The sequence below is a fragment of the Thunnus albacares genome, chromosome 2 (genome assembly GCF_914725855.1).
Source record: "Thunnus albacares chromosome 2, fThuAlb1.1, whole genome shotgun sequence".
NCBI lineage: Eukaryota > Metazoa > Chordata > Actinopteri > Scombriformes > Scombridae > Thunnus > Thunnus albacares.
In genome coordinates, this window is record NC_058107.1 from 21721567 (window position 1) to 21743502 (window position 21936).

Here is a 21936-nt window from a genome sequence, read left to right on the forward strand (position 1 = left end):
TTGCTTTCGATGGCTACGTAATGAGTTTGGTACTTTTCCCATTCCTACACACTGAAATACAGATTAAAAAAAAGAAACACAGCGGTGTCCATTTTATTGTTAGTTGCCAAGCATATTATCATGGATGTATTCTTGTGCTGCAAATATGACTTTATCAATTCAATTTGAAGTAAGTAATAGCACCATTAGAATAATAAACTTACTTGAGGTCCCTCACTTTGGAGGTCCATGTTGGTCATCGATCTGCTAGTCTCCCACTCCTGACACATGAAGGTGACTTTTTCTCCTCTAGCACACAGATGGGAGGCTGGTGTGCTATACGGCTACTATTATATGTAGCTATTATAGTAAAAGAAAATGTATGAACACTGGTATATACATTAACTGTCCTTTTATTCCAAAAGTAGTACAAGAAAGCAAGGGAAATACATTTCATAAAGTCCTCGAGGGCGGGAGTGGATGAACCAAGTTAAAGAGTAACCACCTATATGCAACGCTCTAGGAAGTAAAGCAGACACGCCTGCAAGGAGGCAGGGATCATTTCATTGGTCAACACTGTACCTGGCATTCTATTGGTTGGGGAATTTTGACAGGGTTGTTGCTCATCTGAAAGCAGAACAGAAATCTGAGAGCAGATGTTTCACAAGTGCACAGAAGCAGCCTAAGTGCGAGGAAAAGGGCTGAAGCTGGAGTGCAGGAAATCTGTGCAAGCAACAATATATCTAAGTGCAAGCAGTTTAAGCAGAAGCAGAGCAAATCTAGGCGCAAGCAGGGGCTATTTAAATGTGAGAGGAGGGTTTTTAGGAAAATAATTACAAAATCTGAAAGTGAAATCAATAAATCATGCTTTCAAATTGAAAGACCCCGCTCTCGAATAAAGATAGGAAAAAGCCCCATATCCTTATGGGAGCTCCTTCAACGTGAGGCTTGGCATCACTTCTGGGTAGGACAGTCTGATTCCTTCCAACTGGATAAAACCTTTTCTTTAATTTCTAAGAAAGAGGTGAGTGTTTTTTTTCAGGCTTTCAGACTGGCCTTTTCACCTTTTTCAGTGGGGGTGAGAAGTGACACTGAACAGACCAAATACTGTCTCTAAAAATTCTTGATGGCTAACAAGATAACTATTAACAATTAACAGCAAAGTGTTAAAACATTTAAATGACCATTGGGTCATTTGAACTGAAGAAACAAATCAAGAGAACTCCATATTAACATAGACAGAGTCTCCCTTTGGTTTTCACTTATCTCCAGACACTGTCATAAATCTGAGAGTACAGACATGGCCGAAATTATTGGTACCCTTGTATTTTACCATTACCATTCTCCCTGAACAGTGTTGAAATTAAACGATATTTTATTATCAGTGCATGTCTGTGTTTGGTTTGCAGTGGAACAAAATTTTAATTTTCATGCTTATTCTACAAAGACATTCCAAAATAGCCTGGACAAAATTATTGGTACCCTTTAGATGTTTTAAGAAATAATTGATTTGTAGTGATACTTTGAGCAGACTAAAATGTTTTAATTAGTATCACAGGTGTTTTCAATCTTATAATCACTCATGCAGCCAGTTTAAAAGGAGAAAATTATTCACTCTGTTGTTTTGTGCCACTGTGTGCATCACATTGAATGTGGAAAAACAGAAGGAAAACTAGAGAGCGGTCTGAAGACATTAGAAAAAAGGTAATAGCGAAGCATGGTCAATGTAAAGGTTACAAGACCATTTCCAAAGAGCTTGATGTTCCTGTGATCACTGTTGCAAATATTATTAAGGCGTTTAAGGCCCATGGAACTGTAGCCAACATCTCTGGATGTCAAGAGGAAAATCGGCCCAAGATTGAACAGAAGGATTGCTCGAATGGTCAAGAACCAAGGAAAACTTCAATAAAGATCCAAGCTAATCTTCAAGTTCAAGTTACAATAGTTTCAAGTCACACCATCTCTCACTGTCTGAATGAAAATGGGCTCCATGGTAGAAGACCCAGGAAGACCCCACTTCTAAGAGGGAGACACAAAAAAGTCAGACTGGACTTTGCCAAAATGCATGTTGACAAGCCACAGTCCTTCTGGGAGAATATGCTCTTAACAGATGAAACAAAATTAGAGCTTCTTTGGTAAATCACACCAACCCTATGTTTACAGAAGAAAAAAATGAAGCCTTCAAAGAAAAGAACACCACGCCTACCGTGAAACATGGAGGAAGCTCAGTGATGTTTTGAGATTGCTTTGCTGCCTCAGGCACTGGGTGCCTTGAATCTTTGCAGGGCACAATGAAATCAGGACACTATCAAGGCTGTGTCTTAGTCACAAGTCATAGGTCTTCCAGCAGGATAATGACCCCAAACATACATCAAAGAGTGGATGATAAGAAAACATTGGACCGTTCTGAAGTGGCCTGCTATGGGTCCTGATCTGAATCCCATTGAACATCTGTGGAAAGAGCTGAAACTTACAGTTGGGAGACAGCACCCATCAAACCTGAGAGGACTGGAGCAGTTTGCTCAAGAAGAGTGGGCCAAACTACCAGTGAAGAAGTGTAGAAACCTTATTCAGTTACAGAAAGCACGTGACTGCAGTTATTACCTCCAAAGGCTGTGCTACAAAATATTAAGATATCAATAAGACCAATATTTTGTCCATGCCATTTTCATTTGTTTTACTGTATTAAATAATATGTTAATTTGTAAATCAAAAGCAACATTTCAGTTATATTCAATGTGAAATAAGGACTGATGGACACCATATACTTCTGTCAGTTTCAACTTAATACAGAGAATTAATTTTTTTATTTTTTTTAAAAGATGGAAGGGTACTACTATTTGTGGCCATATCTGTATATTCCTGAGTGACCTAACATTAGTATACCCCCTGTTTAGCCAAGTTTGAATTCATGTGAATTAAGTTGTGTAATCATTATGTAAGCCAGATAATGTTGCTCAGCATAAGATTTCTTGAAGAATGGTCTAACTTTGATACCTGTACGATAAGTCATGGATGAATTACTAAAATCCAGACGTAAGACATTCTTCACTGCATGGCAACACTGGCATCTACTGATTATGTATAGCAAAATATTTTAACACTAAACTATACCTGAAGACTGTATCCTGTGTTTCATATATTGGGTGATCACCTAATTACTGCTTTGACCTTGTGTGCATTTACTATAATATTGAATTATGCCAAAGTAGGAGGAATGTTAGAGACATAATGTTTGAGGAATGTTTTAATGTTCATTAATGTTTAAATCTATGTGGTTTCTGAATGTCTCATACAATACACATTATTACCTACAATTTATGTTCGAAATCATGATTAATTGACTATAGTGATGGTTGAAATATGTGGATTTTTGCATGTAAAACTCAACATTTAATTCCATTTAATACCATAAAAATCAGGAGTTAGGAAATCATAAGCCGCCATCTTAGGCACTGAAGGAGAAACTGCCATCTTGGCATCAAACCATGTTGTCCCCTGCAAACAAAAGAATTGATATGTATAAAAGTTGTGGTGTTTAACAACTTCTCCATGCCTAATACACGCCCAAAACTCTGTCTGTTTCGGCTAAGTTGACAACAGTGAACCTTGTTCTGTTAAACTGGTCCTCATCTGAGCTCAGAAACACTATGTTATTTTATCTTAGTTTCTAGAAGTCTTTCGTTAATTTTGTTTTGTTCTACGCCTTAAGTATGCACACAATTCAATTTTTCTGAAAAAAGCCTCAGAGTACCTCAGTTTCAACTCAAGAGTTGTGTTCTTCTTTTTTTTATACCACTAAAACCTAAAACCTAAACCTAAAGGGTTAAATAGTTAACCCTACATCTGACTCCACACTGATTACAAATGAAGACACACTGTTTGTTCTTTTCTCCTTTTTTAAGTATATGCATTTGTGTCGTTTCTCTTCTACAATGTTGTCCTTGTTGACATCTTTGATTCTTTGTGCATCGTTTGTGCATTTTCACTGGCTCTACATTACAGTTATAGTGACCTTGGGCAGAGTTGGTTTTGAAGGCCTCTTCTGAAAACTTACCAATAACAAATCAGCCACAATTCTTTTTTTTTGTTAGTTGTTTACAGAATGTAAAATAAATATATCAAGAACCAACGTGTCTCAACTGCTGAGTGAAAACTGCAACATGACCAGAATATTCTGTGCATTCGTATATTATCTGGGAGTTTTATTTGGGAGATGCATAATGTATGTTGAAAACATTTATTAAAACTTTTGTAGGATGTACAGTACATCTTAAAGTTATGGATTCCAAGGAACACAACTGACCGTGTTTGTGGGTCGGAAGCCGGTGAGCAGCAGTGAATCTGGGTGAACCTTCATCTTACCCCTTACTTACTTAGTACTTTGGTATAACAGCATTTATTTGTTGTTTAACTATCAAGCATGCTGCACTAGTATGAATGTATTAAGTTCATGCTTCTGTACTGAATATTCATTACAGTAACACCAGTAACACAGGCTGAATTGCAAGGCCATATGAATGATGTATTTAATTTCTGAATTTCAAAGGTGTTTGTCATCAATAACAGAAGAAATCACATAACAAAAATAGATTTGTAGTTTTATCACATCACTATATCCAAGAACTGGAAATGTGACAATACGCATGGCCCTGCTTGGATTTAGACATCTAGGTTATTGAAATGGAAATGAATACAATGAATGAATCAAAAGGTGCTGAAAGAAGTTATGGTTCCAAAACATTTGTTGTCAAAGCACATTACGAGAGACAAATTTAAATGCCAGGTTGTGCTGAGTAAGCAACTTTGGGCCAGATTGATTAAGGCTTTTGCTTCTGTTTTTCTGCCCCAAACATGGTGGTTTATTTATCAACCAGGCACTCCTAATAGGAGTAGTCATGTTAACAGAGTTGATTACGTATTCAGCTGGATTTGTCATGGTCACACAATTTGTGACTCTCAGTTTTGCATTGAAAATAAATGTGTCAACTAAAAAGTGTTTATTCATCACAATATCTGATTACGCAAACAAATGGAAAGTGGAGGGAGCGGTTGTTTGTTCATCAAACTTGAAGTTGAACTTGACCATCAGTGAACTGTCATACAGGCTGTGGCTACATTCTTTATCTTCTGTTGAGACATAAGGCATGTGTCTGGATACATTTACCACATTATTAACATCCCTATCAACACCATCTCCACCTCCACCTGCTCCGCTCTGAGCCAAATCTGCTGCTAATAAATGCCCTAGTAAAAATGCAAAAATCTTCTTGCACATTCAAAATCTAAAAGCAGACATAATGCTCCTCCAAGACACACATTTACTTAATACTGATCAGCAGAGACTAAGTAGACCTTGGATAGGACAGATTTTTCATTCAAATTTTAATTTGAAAACAAGGGGTGCAGCTGCACTAATTAGGAAAGATGTACATTTTACCCCTGGCAATGTTCTTGCAGACATTTTTTTTTTTTTTTGGCATTTGTCTTTATTTGAGAGTTAGTATAGCAAGACAGGAAGCAAGAAGAGAGCGGGTAGTGACATGCAACAAGGGTCCCCAGGCTGGAAATCAAACTGTGGACATTGCGGTTACATGGTATGCGCCTTAACCATTAGGCCACCAGGGAGCCCCAAGTTCTTGCAGACATGAACAGCCGTTACATCATTGTCTCTGGCACACTATATCAGAAACCAGTCATTCTTGTGTCTGTATATGCCCCCAATTGGGATGATCATAACTTCATGAGAGGTCTGTAGTCCTCTCTTCTCAATTTAAACTCCCACTTATTAACAATGGGAGGAGACAAAACCTGTGTCATTGACCCCCTAATTGATAGGTCTAGTTCTAGAGCTATGACACCCTCCAAAATGTCTCAGACCCTCTGTGCCTTCATGGAACAGTACAGATATATTGACCGCTGGAGATTCTTACATCCCTCTGCAAAACAATACTCTCTTTTTGACATGTACATCGGACTTATTCGCGTATAGATTATTTCTTTATCAATAAAGTGCTTATCTTTTAAGTAGTTTCCATACAATACTTTTCAGTAGCTGTGTCAGACCATTCTACTGTAGTCCTTGATCTTTGCTTTGACCTTAAACCTAAGGATTTTAGACATTGGTGTTTAGACCCTTTATTAGTAACTAATGCAAATTTCTGCGCATATGTCTCTGAAGCCATTGACTTCTTTTTGGAGACTAAGGCTAGAGATATACTTGCTTTTTAACCAGGCATTTGAATAGACAACCAGCTGCGTCGTGAATGTAATTGTTCACGCACTTGCCTATGTACTTTGCATGTTACTGGAGGATGCCACTGGATGACACAACAGAGAACTAAGGATATAAACAGAACTTCTGGATTTGCGACAGAGGCACCATCGTAGACAATATGTAAGACCCCTAAATCAAGCATGTTGTGACAATGGCGATTATGTTTCTCTTGTTCTGCCAAGGTGAGAAATTGATGATCAGAAACACCACCAGTATTTTCGAATGTCTGCCAGGATGTTTGATGATTTTCTCCATCAGATTAGCCCATTGATTATACACCACAACACACACAGTGAGCCAGTCAGTTCAGCAGAGCAGCTTGCTGTCACCATCACATCCCAATACTGCCCCTACACTGCTCCTGCAGTTCATGTGCGTATTGGATCTCGCAGATGCATAGGGTTAATTTCTGAGGACGTGCACAACCAATGCTCCAAACGGATGCAGGATAAGCAAGGCAGTCGTCATGCGCACGTGAACGTGTAGTTAAAAGCAAGTATATCTCCAGCCTAACAGAACAGAAGACACCCACCCTTCTTTATGGAAAACCTTAAAGGCATTTATTACAGGTAAAATTATTTCATATACATCTCGTTCTAATAAACATAGAGCATATCAAAAAGAATTCAGAAGAATCTATCGCCAGCATGGACAGTCGCTACTCAATTAATCAGTCACCTGATCCTTATAAGGAAAGGTTGAAACTCCAAACAGAGCTTGATCTTTTGACAAAAAGAGAGGCTGAACAACTTTGGTTCATTCCTGAGGTACTTTATCTGAGTTTGGGGACAAAGCAAGGCTAGGACTGCTTCAAACCATATCACTCAGATCCGTATTAACACAGGCACCCTTACTTCTGACCCTAGTGAGATTAATAATGTTTTTAGAACTTTCTATTCCCAACTCTACACATCAGAGTCCCAACTATGAAATGTCTGAAGTTTTTACACGGCTGGACATGCCCAGGATTTCAGCTGATGACCGACAGATACTAGATACCCCCTTATGACTTTCTGAGATTACTGAAGGAATTAAATTAATGCACAATGGCAAATCCCTGGAGCCTGATGGATTCCTGGTGGAATTTTACTTTAAAAAATCAAGGGAAATTGGCTCCATTACTGTTGGAGATGTTTAAACAGTAACACCAACAGGGCTCTTTGCCACCCACTCTCACACAGGCCTCTATCGCTCTAATCCTCAAGAAGGACAAAGATCCTTTTAACTGTTCTTTCCGTCAAATATCACTTATCTGTTGATGTAAGAATACTTTCAAAGGACTTTGCTTGTCGACTGGAATCTATTATACCCTCAGTCATATCAGAAGATCAGACAGGAGTCATTAAACAGCGGCAATTACTCACTAACTTTTGAAGGCTTCTCAGCATCATTCAGCTTCGGAGACAAATTTGTCTCTTGGATTTGATTGCTCTATACCTCTCCTCAATCATCGGTGTGTACAAAAACCCACCATTCTAAACCTTTCCCCCTCTCTCATGGAACATGTCAAGGTTGCCCACTTTTCCCACTTCTATTTGCCATCGCCATTGAGCTGCTTTCGATAGCACTGAAAACAGAAACATGATTTTTAATTATTCAATGATGGGGAACAGAATACAAAGTTTCATTGTACGCTGATGACCTACTTTTATATGTATGTAATCCATCATCTAGTATCCCTCACATTCTGTCAATTCTAAATTCTTTTGTCACATTTTCTGGGTATATATTGAATATTCAAAAAAAGAGAATGCTTCCCATTTAACCAACCAGCCTTAGAAATATCACCATTGTCAGTTCCATCCCTCTGACTTTGATTCTATTCCCATTGGCAACCATTAATCAGTTATTTTGATTGGCTGCCTGCCAATGAAATTTTACAGTAGAGGTATGCTTTGGGCCTGTCTGCAATGTGTGATTGCCTTGCTGCCTGTTCACCATCCAGTCAGACCCACCAACACCCCGGTTTTTCCTGGGTTTATCTTGTATTTTCATCCCCTCTCCCGCTGTGCTCCCATTTTGTTATTTCTCCCAGGAAATTCCCATAATTTGCATGACCCTCAACCTTTATTATGAATAATCATTATACACACGGATCCAGACATTTTTTATGTTTGTCTGATGTTACTCAAGTTGCCAGATTGTCGATGAAACACAATTTACACTCACAAACTCACTATCTGTCACCACAATCTGATTCAAGGGGTGTGTGCACAACTGATCTCTGTGCAAAAACTCTTTCCTCCTGTCCTCTGTCTGCCTCCATCTGCTGCTGATGTGAATCACTACCTGCAGATACTGCTTGTAGAGAGAGGGGGCTGTTTTGTCTCAGCCAGCAGCTAGGTTTAAAAGAATTCACCAAATTTTAAGATACGTGGCAAACTCAGATAAGCTGTTATGCCACAATCAGACAACTTTTGTGTTATAAGCTTAACCAGTGTGTTGTGGTTGTTTAAAATGTACGCGCAGGCAAAGCAGTTCAAAATATCACTTTTCTACATGTTCATGCTTGTTGGTGGTGGTTTGATAAAGTACTTATTGGCTTTTTACTCACAAATGTTGTTGCACTTACAGTAACGAGCATATATGTCGTCAGCTCGAGTAAAAAGGAAAAGACCTCCCATATTATGAAACCTAAATGTTGGCAGGTATGCACCCAGCCCCTCTTTAATGAGATATGTGTGTTATGTGCATGTTCCCATGTGATGATTTCCTTCTTTATTATTAGTTTCAGTTTTATAATTTATGACAATTCCTGTCTTCACTCATATTTTTATACTAAATTTCATTGTTATTTTCTTTTATTTATTTTCTTTTACCTACTTTCACTTCTACCTTTGTTATCTATACTACTATACTATCATTTAAAAAAAGACTCAGGTAAAAGGAGAAGTACTGATTTAACTTCTTTACTCAAGTAAAAGTAAAAAAGTACAGGCTCTGAAATGTACTCAAAAGTATAAAAGTAAAAAGTAGCCCTCTGAAGGACATTTCTACCAGCTGTTTCTGTCCAAAGCTAACTGAACCTCACATCATATTAATATAATTTGAAGACTATTAAACTTAAACCATTCTAACTTAAAAAAAAAAAAAAAAAAGTAAAAAACAATATACTGAAAATAATTAACATTAACTTCACTTCTTAACTTAACTTCAAAAACATATCTTAAAAAAAAAAAGAAATTTCAACTCTAATCAGGATTAGAAAATAAAACACTTTTCACCACCTGATAAACTTCCATCACTCAGCAGCTGGATAAACATTTAGAACAGATCAGACTCCTACTGATGGTCACTTCTCTGTAACCTGTATCCTTCTCTGTGGCTCATGGCTTTTTTCAAGGCATGTTTCAGGGTCCCCTGGCCTCTCTGAAGCCAAGATGAGCCTTTTCCCCACTTATAATATCTACACGTACTGTTCAGCATACACAGTTTTCAATGTCAGCGACAGAATTCGAAACATGAACACAAAAACACATTTCAGATATAATTAAGCCTTAAATTCTTTTGTTAGAAATTCCCTCATCTCTACAGGACTACCAAAATCTTTTGTTCAGCCTCAGCAGAAGCTGTTCTCAAAGTTCTTTGAATCAAGGCATGCCCTTTTGGGTCTAAAAATCAGTCCTACAGTCCTAAAAAGCCTCTCACAGGCAGCTGAGGCAGGTAGCGGTGTGTTGAGTTTGAGAGACAAATTGCACACTACTGGGAAAGATTTCAGGACATCCATGGTATCAGCTGGGCAGGCCAGGTAAGATTCAAACTGCTTGGTATTTTCTTGAGCATTGCACTGCTTGATGGGGGAAAAGAAGTCCTCTTCCTCTGAAGAATGGGAAGTGTCACCTTGATGCACCAAGGGTTGCTCCTTCAGATCGCTTTTGATGTAGTCAAGGCTTATGGAATACAAAATCAAAGGATTTAACCGTTTTCCCCCATAAACATCACCTTTGTAATACCTAGATTAAAACATTAGATCATGGAGTAAGATTACAATATATTAATGCTAAGATGTTTTGTAAAATGATTTTTGATAAACGCACTTGAGGATTAGCATAGGATTGTAATTTTGTTTGCACAAGCAAATGTGACTTTTACTTGCTATTGCATGAAAAAACAATTGCTCATTATGTTATGGAGACTTCAAATGCCAAAATGTATTCTGTTATCTTGGGGCTGTAGTCTGCTGGTCGACTAGTCGATTAGTTGGTCGATATGCTCTCGTCCGACTAAATTCTAATTGGTCGAATAATCTCTGTGTTATTTTCATAAGGAGAAAAGTGCTACATCAATAGCTTTTCAGGAGTAATCCATTATTTCCTGCGGCGAGAGGGACAGACTAACAAATTACCTGTGAAAACGGGGGTGTATTCAAAACACCCCCGTTGTTTTCACAACTTTGAACTCACCCAACCTAATGGATCTGCTGGGTCTAACTGTCCTCAACGTTTACTGAACGTACTGAACGTTTACTGAATCTGTTTTTCTCCATAATGACACGACGAGAACCCCCGCCAGGCCAAAAAAAATGTTTTTTAATATTTGATATCCGAAATCTGAAATAATATTATATAACATTATCCGAAATAATATTTGAAATCAATAGCATTTGGGAGTCTCTGTGCAGCGCTGTTCTGGTATGTGAGTCAACCTCTGTCGTTGCCTGGGAAACTATTGGTAGCGTGGCTCTGTTAAAGAGTATGTTTGCGTAGCGAGTGCGAAAGAGCGAGGGGCAGAGAAGTGATGGTGGATGCGAGCGGGCTGGAGGAAAAGGTTAGCGGTAAGTTGTCAGTCTGGCAGTAACTTAAATGTACAGTACAGACTACAGTATGTCAGTTAATAAATGCTAAAAAGTCACGTCTGTTGTTTCCTCAAATGCTGGAAAAGTAAAGGAGGTTAGCTCCAAAGTTAGCAACAATGGGCTAGCATAACCTGAAGACACAAAACAGAGAAATACAGAACAGAGAAATGTGTGGCTGCCGAGTTTACTGTGCACTCTTTTCTTTGGTTGACTACAGCCCTACAATAAATGTAACGCATAAAGCAAACAGTGTAACACTTACCAAGTTTTAGGATGCCTTCGTCACTTGTCCAACATGTCCTTAACTTGGGGACAAGAATGGCAGCAGCAGTTAGCTTTGGATCAACAAGCATCTGTCTGAAATGCCTTTCAAGTCCAGCATGAAGAGCATCCACCAAAGGCCCACAGAACTTGGAGGAAACATCAATGGCTACAAAAAGTCAAACAGGTTTACATGATGGAACTCATGACTGCCCAGCTACAACTAAATCTGCCTATTTTTTAAAAAGAGATGGACATCAGTGACTAATAGGTAGTGACTGATGTATAATTTTTGTGGGATCTATCTATCTATCTATCTATCTATCTATCTATCTATCTATCTATCTATCTATCTATCATACACACACACCTCATATTACCGTCAATAAGTTAAAAATAAAGTGAAAATAAAGTGGTAAGCACATGGGAATTTTTAGTGCACTGCACTGTACTGTAATGGCTCCTTCTCCTTGTTCTCTCATGATCCTTAGAATCCTCTCCACAGCCAGGAAAAGAGAATTCCACCTTGTCTCATTTGGCCTCAAGAGCTGGAGTTTGCATTTTTCTTAAATTATTTCACTTTAATTTTCCAGAGAGTCCAGCACTTACAAAACACTGATTGAGAGAGTCTCGTATAAACTGTATTGGCAATTGCTTCTGAGACATCAACTGTTGACACCAAGTTTAGGAGTTGGCTTTGACAGTTGGTATTGCAGGCCATCATCTTTGTCCAACATGGTTCCACCTTCAATAAACTCAACACCCACAATGTTTTCCCCCTCTTCCTCTTCACTGTTCTCTCACTCTCCTGTTTGACTTGGCCTTGCCCCCTCAAGTGATTCTGTATTATTGTTTTCATCCAGCTCATCATAGACTTGAAATGCTTTTATAAAATTGGAGCCATTATCAATCGTTGTGTGTACAATCTTATCATGGATGTTGTACTCTGTTTGTATGTCATTCAGGGCACCAGCGAGTGCAGAAAAGGTATGTGATCCTTTGAGGTGTTTGCTTACTGGAGCAGAGCATCTCTCCAGAGTTTCAGGCTCGATCCAATGTGCTGTGACACCAATGAAACTCTGTCTGTGTAGATTATTCTTCATTTCAAGTGTTGCTTTCTCAACTTATTCACTGTACCAGGAGACATTAGAACCATATCTGGTTGTAGATGATGCACAAGAGTTTAAAAACTCTGCTGTTCAGCAATACTGAGAAGGTATAGACCTTGAATGACAAAGTTAATGATGGCATTATCAACACTTTTCTGTGACACTCTCTTGGTTTCCCACAATTTAAGTTAATAGGATGAAGGGCCTTCCCCTGACGTTGATCTCCTGTTCACAGCAGGTGAAGTGAGGTTTTTGTACCTTTCCAGGTGATTCCCATGCTTTCTCAAGTAGTGACAATATGCACTACTAGACTGCATGCAAGCCACAGACAGATACACACATTGGCAAGAAAAGAAAAGTAATTTGGCTAACAGAATTATAATTGTTTTATAAAATTGTAAATCATATATCTGTCTGTGGCTTGCATGTGCATATTGTCACTCCTAGTGAAAGCATGGGAATTACCTGGAGAGGTACAAAAACCTCACCTCACCTGCTGTGAAAAGGAGATCAACATCAGAGGAAGGCCCTTCATCCAAGCGACTTAAATTGTGGGAAACTAAGAGAGTGTAACAGAGTAGTGTTAATAAAGCCATCATTTCCACCACCTACTATGTTGGAGTGTGAACCAGTTATCTGCCCCCTTAAACAAAACTCTCTTGCTTGTTTCATCTTGTTATGTCTTTTACATTGTTTTCATCTTGTTACATCTGTCGTGCATTAAAACTAAAGTAACAAGCATATTGAAAATGTAAGGATTAGAAAGTGCAGATATTTGTATTGAAATGTAGGGTGTTAAAGTAAAAAGTTGCCAGACAAATAAATACTCAAGTAAAGTACAGATACCTGAAAACTCTACTTAAGTACAGTAACAAAGTATTTTTTATTTAATTTTATTTTGTTACTTCCCACCTCTGCCAGGTGGGTTAAGGGTGTTCTGAGTTGGGGAGAAACATTTTAAAAACTGAAAATGCCTTGTGTATTACTTTTCTATTTGTGCATAACATACTGCTGCATTTTTTTCAGTAATGTATTGTTTAAAAAAAAAAGACCTGCTGCTGCTCTCTTTCTCCCTCTCTCCTCTGGTTACGGTGGCTTGTGTGTATTTTGTATTTCTTTCATTTGTCTTATTTTATCACTCTTCTCCTTTTTGTTTCCCATTGACATTTATTGCCTCCTTATGTATTAATAATTGGATATGTGCTAAAAATTAGAATATCATAATTTTATGAGTATAATATTTAGACTATTGTAAAAGTTTTTCATAGGTGGAGTTGAACCACAGCCCAAGTGTTTTCAAGATCACTATGTTATTTTTGTCTTGAAATTGGTGACCTCATAGAAATCCCACTGCTGACAGTGCCTATGAGTGCTCCTAATTTCACTGGAGGGCTGTCCCTGGCACAGCACAGGAGCTGACTGCATAATCAGTTGCTGTCTTAATAAATCAGATGCTGAATACACACAGATTGCAGCCGCAAATGCATTGAAAAACCGCAGCACCCATTTACACAACGCCATTTTCTTAGTATATCTAGCTCTTGGTGCCTGACTGTAGTCAAAGATAATTATGATCTTTATTGACCTTACAAAACCTATGTACAGTAGCGACCTTTGAGTGAATACATACACATTTCTCTAATTACATTCAATTTCCAGTCTATTAGGAACACCTTGCTAAAATAGGGATGCTGATTTAACTGAATAGTCACTTGAATGCTGTGGTGCGTTTGGATCGTACTGAATTATACTGAGGGGTTTTTTCTAATGGTTCAATTCAGTGATAATGAATGTGGTAAACCTGTAAAATTCTATCTACACTTACACTGAATCCTACTGTTGTAAAGAGCAGATACAACTTACCAGTGTGTTCTGTGTTGTCAGAGCACATCATGAATACAACATTACCGAATACACAATGAAAACAAACACCAAAATGCTAGCCCTACAACATAGACACACACAGTGACAGTGTTGAGGTAATAAAAAAAAAAATAGGAAAGCAGACAGATACTTATATGTATAATATGCAAATTAATCAGAGACTATCCTCCAAAGAAAAACAAGAGCGTCGGTTGTTTCTTTTAACTATGATAACAGTCCTTCCCTGACTTTAGCCACAGGGTTATTGTTTTAACTATGATGACTAAGGTCCCCTATAACCTTAACGAAGCAATAATCTGGAGGACTTCTTCACAGCACAACAGAGAAACAATATGAGTAGTAAAACCATACTAATTAACTCCACTGAAATGACTGAAGGTGATAAGTGTTGGTGTTGAATCATCTCAGGATAAGATTCAGAAAATGCCTCTCGAAGCTAGCTGTGCTTACTGAGCCTTCACTGTATGTGAAGCATTGTGAAAATGTTCTTTTGTGTGAAAAATAAACTTTTGCAGTCGGGGTAGGTTTGAGTGCAGTGAAGGCTGGGTCCATTGATGCTTTTCACAGCAGATATTTCACAGCTGTAAATAATAACACCAACAATGGCTCCATTACATTAATTGTCCCAGTAAGCGATGCCAGTAAGTGAGCATGTACAATACCAAAGCCCTGAAACTGGCTCACTTAAATGCAGTGCAGCCGTCATTAATGTTAATTCCACCTGTGCTTATTCTGTTTTGACAAGTCAAAATGTCTGCTGTGGAAAAGGATCTATTAAAGTCAAAGCCTGGAAAACAACATGCAGCACCTTTCCTGACCAGTCCAATACTCACAAATAGGCTCCTTTTACCCTACACTGTAAATACACCCGACCAGTTTGATTGGCCAGTCCAAAATCATGCAGAAGCAGCCTGTGGGGAGGAGGTGGAGAAAAGAGATTGAAAAGCTGCAGTGGACTAATGCTAGCTGCGAAGGTGTTAGCTCCACTGGGACTGCGGTGTACTTAACTTGGATGATTTTCCTCAGGTGCTGCTCTCCCCTCACCCCCCAACTGTTCTCAAGCTAAATCCGTTTAGGCACATAGTGTTGTATCACTTTCTGTCAAGTAAATATCATCTGAGTGGACAAATATGCTCAATCTGATTGTTGTCTGATTTTGTTGTGTTGTTTTACCTTTTCTTTTATAGCGTCTGAGGTTATACAATTGTGTATTGCTGTTTTTAAATTTTTAAATTTGTTAAAAAAAATGTTCCCACACTGTCAGTTCACCTCCATGTTTATGTGATGTGAGACAAATTTCAGCAGCACCAGGGAGAGATAATTTTTATAGAAGTGTTTATGGCTCATTGACATCCTGTCGCTATGTTTATGACTCACTGTGCCCGTCACACCACTAAACAGCCTGACTCCCTCAAGGGCATCGGGACCAATCAATACAGACAGAACCAGACTTTAATAATCTAGCACGACATGTTCTCTTAGGCTTATTGCTGGGTCGCAACTCACACCACTGCACAAGAAACAAGTGCTCAATTTTATTTTCATAATGGTGACAATACATGGGTGGGACTCAGTCTACAGCAGGTAATTTAGTCTCTGATATAACCAACAATTACTGAAGCACAGGTTACAACAGCAACATCCAGAATGGGAGGTTGTATTCAAAGCAATATTTCTCTGTTCTCTGCTCTTTCCATTACAGCAAACATTGGACATATCAGAAATGATTGGATTCTTTGCACATAATGGCAACAACAATCAGATGTACACAGCTTGCTTGTAATAATATAAATTCACACCCCTGGTGGATTTTCCGCGATAATGAAATGTATTATGGATAGAACAGACATTCTTAGACTATTGAATGTAAAACTTCGGCTGTAAAACATCTGATACTATGGAGATGTTGATTTTAAATGGGGTAAAATGTAGAATCATCACATCCCACCACACACCTCACATGTTTACACTCAATATGTGAATTCCTTTAGGTAAAAATTGATTATCTGAAGAAACGGGGTAAACATACCTGCGTGTTTTCCATCGTCCAACTTGAATAAGTGGCATGCTATGGTAATACACAGTGAAATGGCATTGTGACAACTGTGATCTAGCTTTGATTCCAGTAACTGCTCTCCCAGCAGGGTGAAAATGGGCCTCAGCTTAGCCTTGTCATACAACAAAAAGCACTTAGTGGTAATGCTTATGAATAAAAATGCCAAGGCAAAAGGCAGGCTGCTCCAAGACAAGCTTTTGACAAGCTGGCAGTCTGCCATTTTGATTATCTAAATTCACAGCTAAAGAGCTATGAAATATGAGGAAAACTATCAAGCGACATCCCTTTGGCAGCCACACTAGATGTAACTGTTGTGTATTCGTCCAGTAATGACTTCTCTCCCTCTTGTCAATATGACCTTATCTAAACCTTATCACCAAAGTGTGTGTCAAGTTGTGATTTTTGAGCTCTAGATGTATAGATTAGCATCTCACCAGACTGGGGAAATCTGTGCAGTGTTGCTTGGTTGTAATTCTTTTACTAACGGAATGTTGTGACTCACCTGCAAATATCAGCCCAAAACTTTTATTTATCATGTTCTGGCAATGTTAACAGGCTTTTAAACAGTGTATATATTATCTCAAGTAGCCTAGGAATAGATGAATGACAGTTCCCTCTAACCACAAAACAAATTAGTGGTATAATAACATCATTTTCAGGAGACAAGATGGCATGTTTAGGATCAGTATCCTGCTGGATTACCCTAAATTTTGGGGACAATGTATAAAAGGGGCTTTTTTACACTTTTGAACACGCTCGGAGCTGAACGTCAGCACCGTAGCCTCGCAGTCACAGTCTCATTTTAAATCTAATGTGCTTGGGTAGAGACTCAACAATGAAAAAAGTATTTCTGCCCTTCCCTTATACTCTCTGGCTTCACTGTATATCAATAATATATTGTTTTGCTCCCACATGAAGAGGAGATCTCTCTTTGCATTGCCTCTCCCAAGGGTTTTCCCATTTTCCTTGTGTGCTCTGGCTTTTGGGGAGTTTTCCTCACTTTTTTTAGAGAGCTTGGGCTTGGTCAGGAACCGTTGCTGATGTGTGCCTGTAAAGTCCATTGAGACATTGTATGTGATACAGTGGCTCAATTACAGGGCTCCAGACAACTTTAGCCACAAGAAGATTTGTGCAACACATTCTTTTTTTTTCCATCCTATTTGGGCTGTTCATCTATACTTTAGTATTAAAGACATTTTACAGGAATAACAATGTGCTTTGTTTGTGGACATCAAATAAATACATGTTGTTGACAACAAAACATAAAGTTCCCTCTGCTAATGCTCACTGCTACATTTAAGACCCTTATGTCTTACAGATGTCTTACAGATAGTTGACTCAGCAGTTCTTAAGGAAACTATTTGCTGTATGTGGTCTCTTTTTGCCTCTACTGGGTCATTTCCTTCTCTCAGTCAGTGTGAGAGGGCTGATATTCTGCTGCTCACATGAGGGACATAGAGAGTCAGAGGCTGATGGAGAAAAACTTAATATATACTATTTTTCTAGTACAGTGAATGTATTTTTGCACATGTTGGTAGAACTGAATCGTCAGATCGTCAGAAAATGAATTGGCAACTATTTTCTAGCAAAAATGCCAAACATTCATTGTTTCCAGCTTCTTTATTATGAAGATCTGCAGTTTAATTTTTCATACATGATAGTAAACTGAATATGTTTTGAGTTTTAGACTGTTTGGTTTGGACAAAACAAGCAATATGACGACATCACCTTAAGCTTTAGGACATTGTAATGGGAATTTTTCACAATTATCTGACATTTAATAAACCAAATGACTAATCAACAAAATAATAAACAGATTAATTGAATCAAGTCAAAATAATTGTCAGTTGCTGTACTACATGTAGGAAATTAGTTGAGGTGTGGCTTGCTGCTAAAAGGTTGGTAGGATCTTTAGATCATTGGTGGTTATTGCCAGGATGCTGCGGCAGAGTGTCAGGGTCAGGGGAAGGATGCTGCTCTCAGCCAGCACCATGCGGCGTCTTCAAACAACAACACTTTGTCGTGTAGAGGTGTATCAGCATTCTGCTCTCATAACTCGCACGGGCTTGCCCCTACTGCTGTACTGAAAAGATGAAACACTGAGACAGTGTCCTGACCGTGGGAAACTGCCACTCTAGTTGGCCCCCAGGGTCATCCTGATCTCACTGTGTGCTGTCATTTGGCCCTGACTGCCATACGGTGAAGAAGACCAGATTATCTTTTCATTTCTGGACAAAAATGTCCCCTCTCACCTTAATGGTCCTCAGGGATGTCTGCGTCATTTGAAGATGACTCATTTGGCTCTTACTTGTTGTACTTTTGTACTTTTCATTATCTTTATCTTCAGGTGCCTCCTCTGCCTCTACCTCAGTGTTCTCTTGTGCCTCTTGACCACCTTCATAAAAAAATTAGGTCAAGACCTTTTAGTCATTGAGTCATCTATTCATGACATCAGAAAAGACTGAATTGGGGGTACTGGCATGTATAGCGCCTTTGCATTGTTATGTCCTGGTGGTGAAAAATATGAAAAATTGCAATGATTACTATCACCTCAGGAAAAGCCATAAAAAGAGAAGGGCATAATTATCATTATTATTGCTGTTGCTCCGCACAAATATAGCAGCTTATATTGTCAAAGACAATGTCAAGCCCTGTCACACAGTACTATATGACTGGATAGTTCCTTGTCATGATTTTGGCTGAAGTAAGAAAATATTTTCTCTTACATGACTGATACTGAAATTTATAGTCTGATCTATGAGTGACGTTGACCAAAAACAGGACGATACGTGCTGTATGATCATTCTACTTCATAATTTCTCTGCTTGCTGCCATGGTATAAATGTGAGACAATGTGCAACTTACCATCTTTTATCAAGAGACAGCTGACAAGAGTGCAAAGTACTCTCACTTGATTTAAAAAAACTGAGTTACAGTTTGTTAGATTACTTAGTAACATGCCTACTTGGGGAAAAAAACAGGTGAAATTTTAGGGTCAACCATTATTATTCATATATAATAAACTATGTCTGATATTCATTGATGTTGATATAAAGACAACCGTTAAAATTAGTATTAAAATATTGTGTAAAATTCAATAAATAAAAATATTTATATGCTGAGAGATGAGATTCCTTTAGGACGCTGAGCCCACAGCAGAAATAGAAGATCCATTTGTTTGGACTTTTATTTGATGTCTCATAAAACCAAACAGCTTCCAATAATCATGTTTCCGGGATGTGACGCCCATATCGTTCAGACCTCCATCAAGGACAAATTGCTTGGATGGTGAATGTCAGATTATGTTTTCACTGGAATGCATCTTTATATTCCGCATCTTCTAATACTCTCCATTCGTCTCCGCCTGTCTTTCACTCTTTCAAACTGTCTCTCCACCTCACTGTCTCCATCTGTTTACCAGCCTCTCCCTGTTTTGACTATATCTATTTTTCTTTGTGATCTCTCTCTCTCATATACACAGACATTCAACTTATTCCATCTTCTTCTCTCTGTCTCTCTCCTCTCCTCTCCCTCAGATATCAGTCATACTTCAGCTTGGCTGGGCAGGGCCATGACTGGGTAGAGAGGGGAGGTAATTGAATTTCTCTCCTAGAGTGACTCACATCAACACAGACAATTCAGACATAGCCAGGCGCGACGTAATAGACAGGGAGGGCATCGCGTCAGCTTAGAACCGCAATTAACTACAGGGGGACACAGACGCTTGAAGCCTGAAGAAGAAACTGGGGGAAATAAATGTGACAGCACTCTCTTCAACTTTACAGCCCATGTATTCATGGTTCTAAGACTGATATGTCATTAGAGCAACTGCTCCTAAAGTGAGAGGAAATCAGGAGGGGCTGTTCTTATTCTTGTTCAGGTCAAGCAGCTTTGGAAGAAATATTACAGGCAGTTGGAAGTATGAAGATGAAACTACTCACTTTCAATTGACCGAGACATGCAACTGTAATATACTTGTAATTAATTTACACTTAAGTAGGGTAAAGATGACAAATAAGTGTCAGGTGGTGGTTAACCTGGTTTAAGTGCCTGGGTTATGGAGTCAGATTAATCAAATTAACTGTGTATTTTATCATCCTTTATCTTGACTGGATCCCTCCTTTAAGAGATATTATGATCGTTTTTGTGTTAAGGCTTCTCCATGATTTATTTATCTTTATATGGACAGACATGCCTCAAATTTGGTGAACACATTCAACAAGGAAAACTACAGATTTTAACAATCATACCTCCATCCCACCCACTTCTAGATCAATCTGATTCATACTGATATATTTGGTGTTCATTCATGCTGCCAGTAAGAAGAAATGAGTTGCCAACCTTTCATTCAAATAGATCTCCTTAGCCCTTAGTTGTAAACACAATATTTGTTTATGGCACCTTGATTACCCCATGACCTTTCCCAAAACTCTGGCTACCCTTTGTTATGAATTCTGTCATCTACCTGCTACCTCGCTGACTGTTACAGCGATGGCTCACTAGGGAGATAATCGTCTTTGCAAAGGTCTGCACTCTGTCTTGGTTTCTCACTTTTACTGAGATAAAGTGTTGTCTCCTCTAAACTAAACAAAAACATGTGTATGCTGTTGGAGATGTTCTTGTAAACATCCATATTATTTACATAGTTTTTCATAGCAATTACTGATTTTTTTTGTAGCTTTGTAGTTAATAAGAGTTATGTTCAAAAAGATTTTTCTAAAACACATTAATTTCCTTTAGGAGGCAGGTATAACATAATTAGTGCCATAAAAGGCACAACTGAACAGTTCAAAAACTGTGTATTGATTATACTGTAACACACTTCCGCAAGATTAATTGATAGAAAAAGTAATTACACACTTTATTTGCACACTTGAAATTTTATTTGTCCTCTTAATGGTTATCTAGTGTAATTTTTACATGCTTTTTTCCATTGTTGCTATTTATTTGATGTAGCTGTATTGTTTCATTCTCTACTGAAAAGGAAATAAGCTATGATATTAGCTATATGTATATGTAGCTTTAACAAAACATGACCCTGAATCATGCAGACAGTGAATGCAAAAATCTGCTCAACTAATATGTTTATCCCGGAAGTGCTTTAGCAATATTGTAACTTCTCACACCGTCAATCTTTTATTGATTGGGGCATTTTAAGGTGGATTTGAAGCAGATTAATCATCTTGTTCGATACTAATATCTGGGCGGAGTTATTGTGCTTGAATAAATGCTCTCCGTGGCAGTTATGGATGAAGTGGAGCAGGATCTAATATGCCGTCTATTTTCTATTGATTCTGTGCAGGCGAAGAAAAACCATAACTGTTATCAACATTGACTGGTACTGGCATTGATTGTTGCATGGAAGATGAGAATTCTGAAGCAAAAATGACAATTGACTGGAAAATGGTGATTTTGTGTTTTAATGTAAATGGTTAGACGAGAGCTTTGGATGTGAATAAATACATCTAGCAGCCACTACTGTCAAAGCATAAGCTTGAATAAAATACAGTAAACTTGGCAAATCAACATAAGCTGTGAGATAAGGAGGTTGCATCAGCTTAGCATCTTTCTCTAT